At 43.9% G+C, this 5,265-nt stretch overlaps 1 protein-coding gene across 1 annotated transcript in view; it reads left to right on the plus strand.

Annotated features, from left to right (window-relative positions):
* Positions 1–5,265, plus strand: part of CDYL2 (chromodomain protein, Y-like 2) — a 152,695-nt gene that overhangs the window by 352 nt on the left and 147,078 nt on the right. The window lies entirely within an intron of this gene.

The following is a 5,265-nucleotide window of genomic DNA, read 5'->3' on the forward strand; positions in this document are numbered from 1 at the left end:
CGCCCGCCGCCCGCCCTCCCGCGGCGCCCGCGCCCGCTCCCTCTTTCTCTTTCTCTCGCACACACACTCTCTTACTCCATCTACTTTGCGGCCTTGGAGGGGAAGGAGGAAGCCGGGCGGAGCCGGGCGGGGGAGGTAGCGGTCCCGGGGAGGTGTTTCTCGCCCGACGAGCCGCCTCGAGTGCAGAAAGTACAGGTAAAAGTCGGCGCCGGACGTGCCGGGAATGCCGGGGGCCGCGCGGCGGCCGGCGGGGGTGCGGGGGCTGGGGGTGCGCGGCCCGGGCTGGGCCGGGGGCGCCGGAGAGTAGGGAGCGAGCCAGGGGATCGGCTCCCAGCCGGGGCGAGGCGGGGTCCTGAGCGGGGTGGGGGGAGGGGAGAAGGCGAATTGGGTGGCTCGGTCGGGGTTCGGGAGACCTCAGACAAACCATCCCCGGGCTACCAAGTCCCCCTCCGCCCCCCACCTGCTGCCCCCCGCCGCTGGCTCGGGAGCCCTCCTGGCTGGGGCTTGGGGGCGGTCCTTGCGGGTGTCGCGCGCACGGGGGGCGAAAGGGGGCGCTGCCGAGGACTCTAGGGGGGAAGAAGGGAACGTGGAAGTCAAAAGTGGGTGGTAACACCTTGCCTGAAGATCTGGGATGAGCTCTGCTCCCAACACTGTACCTCACCCTCAGTGGCTACCTGTGTCCAGGCCCTCGCAGGTAGTGGCCAACATCAGCTACTTTGAAAGCATTTCTGAAGTGGTCTAGGAAGACGTTAGTCTGGCATCTTGGAAACCATGGAATAATCATGGCCTCTACAATCTAGGCTTTACTAGTTTTGAATACAGTCTTTCCTTCTGTGGAATTTCCAACAAGTGGACAGAGCATCCCTGTGCCCTGTGGAGAATGCCCAAATGAGGTGTTGACCCCAAGAGAAGGTTCAGAATGAAGAAACCAAAAATACCAACCATTTTGACCAAGAGGCCTGCTGACTATCTGAGAAACCAGTGTCAGAAGCCAGCATGTCCTTGTGGACTCCCCTGAACTTGAATCTCTTAACACTAACCTTGGTTCTCAAGACTTTGGACAAAATTGAGATGAACATCCCAGGGGGATGAGCTAGACTTGTAAGAGACTGCAGGGGTGATTCACCCACATTGAACTTTTGCCTCTGAGTCCTCTGGTCAATGGAAGCTTTTCCAGATGGTGGATATGCTGACTTATGTGAGGGAAGCATAGAGAATAGCCCAGCTGGTATCTCAGCTTCATGGGAGACCTGGCTCTTTTGGATGATTCTGCACTTGGTGAGGCCCAGTCATGGACCACTCACCCTCTGGCTCAGGTGGGATGGATGGGTGATCTTAGCACTTCTGGGGAAGAACGATGCAAGTTGACCTCTCCACCTTACTGCCTTACCTATCCCTAGGCTAGTAGAGGAGATGAAGTTGGGTAGAGACCTGATGAAGAACATTGGCAGATTGTGGCCCAAGCAATTTTGACCGTTTCAAGATGGTGAAGCAATTTTTGAAGCCAAAAGTTGAAGCACAATTAAATAAGCTATTTGAGTTTCTGGAAGTATAGTCAACACTATTAGGACTTGGCCAAAGGTAGAATATTGTTCAGGGGCATAACTCTTAAAAGTTTTTCTAACCATCAGTACTGAGTCATCATAGAGGTGCTGCCCTTGCCTGGGTGAAGAGTTGTCTCTTGAAGGCATTATGAAGACATATTCGGAGTTGTCAGTATTTCTCCACTTCAAGCCTGGAACTTATGAACCTTCTGGGGATTATTTCTTATTTAATGTTCATGTGAAACTACCCTCCTTCACATTGGTAGTTATAGTTGCCAAGTGAGTCTGTTAAGAGGGGAGTTTTCACTCTGGCCTTGGAACTACCTAATCTCTTCAGGAGTACTTATTGAACCTCAGTAAAAGCAAGAATAATAATAATTACTTCTGTGATAGTAGGTAATTGTCCTAGATGTAAAATAGTTTTCCTGTGGCAGATTATTTGCATAGTCATTACTAAAAGGGCTAAATTGTATTACAAGAATATAACAGTGTCAACATTTTTATAGCCCACGTCTACATTACATAACTTAGACGAGGGAATTTAATTTGTTGTTTAAATTTGGCTTTACCAACAATTAGAAGTGCTAATTTTACATTAGCATATATATTTCTAATTGTAAAATGATTGCGTATAAAAAATGGAATGTTGATTTAAGGACAGATCTTGGAATATCCACTGCACTGATTGACCTTGAAAGGAAAAAAAAGACTGATATTCTCAATTATGGTATTATGTTCATTAAATACTAGGGTATATGTAAAATAGTTTTTTATAACCTCTACCCAAGAAACCATATTTTGAGTGGGACTAAGTAAGAACTGTTGCATTTGTAATCTTATGCTTCACCTGTGTGCCTGCTGACATTATCTTTGAAACTTTATGGTGAAAATGTCATTTGGATGGTAGATATTCTTCTTGCTCTCTTTGGCGCTTTGGACAATTCAACTGTGAAGAACTAAACGTTCTTTGTGTAGCATTATTTAAGGAATGGGAGCTGATTTTAGAGATGCCACAAAACAAAAACTTTGTTCTTATACTCTTCAGTCATGATGAAATATGGAATCAAATTCTGTTTCCAAATTTTGGATCTTGGTACATTGTTCTGCTTTCTCCTAGCAGAGTTCACATAGTCTTCTAGTGTTTTATAGCTATTACCTGTAAGGTAATCTTAAATGTGGGTTGGTCTCCTTAGACTCAGGTATATGGGTACAAAATGAAAGTCCTTATCTCTGGATATTCTGGTTTATGTTCTGCTAAGCACAGGGACATGAAATGGTAGTCTATGAGCCAGGTCGAGGCTAATTATTTTGCCTTGCTTGCTAGTAGATAAGAAAAATGCATTTGGATACCTTTGGATGGGGCATGTGAACTCTAGTTTGCCATTGTTGTGTTGCACCCTTTTATCAGGTATCCAGTTGGCTTCACTCTTGCTTATCTGACTCCAGCAGGCATAGAGTATGCAACCCCACTATGCTAGTCAACTAGGAAGATGCTTGGGGCTCAGGAAGACATAACCGGTAGCACAATGGGCCCAGTTGGCTTACCTTGCCCACCTCTGTGTCCATAGGTCTTTGTACATTCAAATACTTGTTGACTGAATATGTCAACAGAAGACTGAGTTGAGTGCATATAAAGAACTCAGCTGCTTTGGTTACCCTTATATTCAGTGTTCCTCTCTGTTCACTCTTCTCTTGATTGTGGTCCTAGTGGTGGTTACCCCATGTGTGGGGATGGCTTTCTGTTCTCTCTAGAAGGAGGGGGGGGGGTGACTGAGTCACTATTCAGAGAAGGCGGAACATTACTCATCAGAAAGATTGAGTCCATCTACATTTTAGCCATGTGGCTGACTTACCATGTGGCCATTGGGTGATGTTTACTCCCTCTTATGATAAGTTGACATTGCAGAGAGGATCTCCACTTCCCTGGCAAATGTCACCAGAGAATGCTGTATGTCATAAAGTCAGTAGTGGTCAAGTTGACTTTTTATGGACTTGACAGTGATAACTCCTGTGTGCTTGTCAATGTTCAATCTATTTATCCTTCCCAAAGTTTTATCTTACAAAGATGCAGTGTTCTCCATCACTTTCGTGGACTCTGATAGGTCTGTGTGTGTGTGTGCATGAAAATATTGCTTTCGTTTCATTTCAAGTAAAATAAATAATGACAATAGGGTAACTTAGTTTTGTTCAAAGAAATGTAGTTAAAAATCTACTCTGCCCATGGTGACTGTGTTCAGACATTTGTGCTGTGGCACTAGATGTGCACCTAGAGTTCTTCAGAATCACGCACCAACAAGAACAGGGTTGAGGCTGACTGTTGGAACTAGAGGACATTGTAACCAGAAACAAAAACCAAAATAATATTATATATATAAAATAATAAAAATATACAGATTGGTGAATTCTCCACGTGATTGATAATTTTGCCCTTAACCTGCCAGTCCATCCTTTACAGCCTCCTGGTAGGACACAGAGTTCCTTCTTTCTGTAGATTGCAGAGAATATTCAGTTCTCACAAAGAACATATTAGTCAAATTTAAACCTGGCCCACGACATAATCCTCTTCATCCATCTGTGTAGGGAGAAATGTTTTCTTAGTCCCTTCATCGATAACTTGCATCTTCTCTGGGCAGGTTAAGCTAGTGGTTCTGGGAGCTACAATCAGCCATAATCATATCAAAGAAAGGCACTCGAATGTCTCCAGCTTTGTTCCATGTTCTCATATATCATTCAGCCTTTCTCTTTCCTTGTGAGAGTGCTTTCCTATGATTGCTTGAAAACATAAACAAACTGGGCAAAGTCACGTAGAATCAGCACAACTTGCTTGTTATGCAATATCATTCCCTCACTTACCAATAATGCCTGAAGTAATTCCTGTCAAGGACTTGCATGTACTAGCAGAATAGAACAGACGGTAACAGAACTTCTTGAATCTCTGTACCAGTATTTATATCTTCAGAGAAATTGTATTGGTGGAGTTCACTTGATTCCTTGGTGCGTAGCAGGCACCTAATGAACACTGAATGGATATATGATACTTCCACTTTTTGAAAGTAGTTTTAAACTACCTCCTGTGGGGAGATATTGACTTATTTTCAAATCAACATTTATGTTAAGAATTTTAAGTCATTCCTTATTGCTAATAGTCATTTTTTCAGAGACTTAAATTGTCCCTAAGAGGAGTTTATAGAACTCCTTTCATTTGACCAATTGCTATAGTGTGGTTCAGACATGGTAATTCCCGAAGACACGTCAGAGACACACATTTAGATGTCAAAATGGGGTCCTTCTGTATCTCTTGGATGGTGAAGAGAGGTGTAGATGTAACTGAATTCATAGCACCAGGGTTCATTTGTTATTCCATATGAGCTGAACACCAAATATGTGAGGGACATCAGGAAAACAACAAAACTGTGCTTTCCTTAAGCCTACAGCCTAGTGAGAGGTATAGTTAAGAAAACGAACAGTTTATATCACAGTGGGAAAAGTATTAGTACAGGAGAGTATAGGTTCTATAGGACCTGGGGAGATCCAGTCTTGGATGAGCAAGAAAAGGCTTCCCAGAGGAAGGGAAGACTCTTGAATTTAAATGAGGAAATGAGCGAAATAATCTCTGCAGAATTTATTGAGATTATTATTATATATTTTTTAAAGATTTATTTATTTGTGCATACAGAACTGGGGTACAGGCCAGAGTCTCAGGGGTGGTGAGAGGCTTCAC

This window comes from Condylura cristata, unplaced genomic scaffold (assembly GCF_000260355.1).
Source record: "Condylura cristata isolate star-nosed mole 26May11 unplaced genomic scaffold, ConCri1.0 scaffold00028, whole genome shotgun sequence".
Classification (NCBI taxonomy): Eukaryota; Metazoa; Chordata; class Mammalia; order Eulipotyphla; family Talpidae; genus Condylura; species Condylura cristata.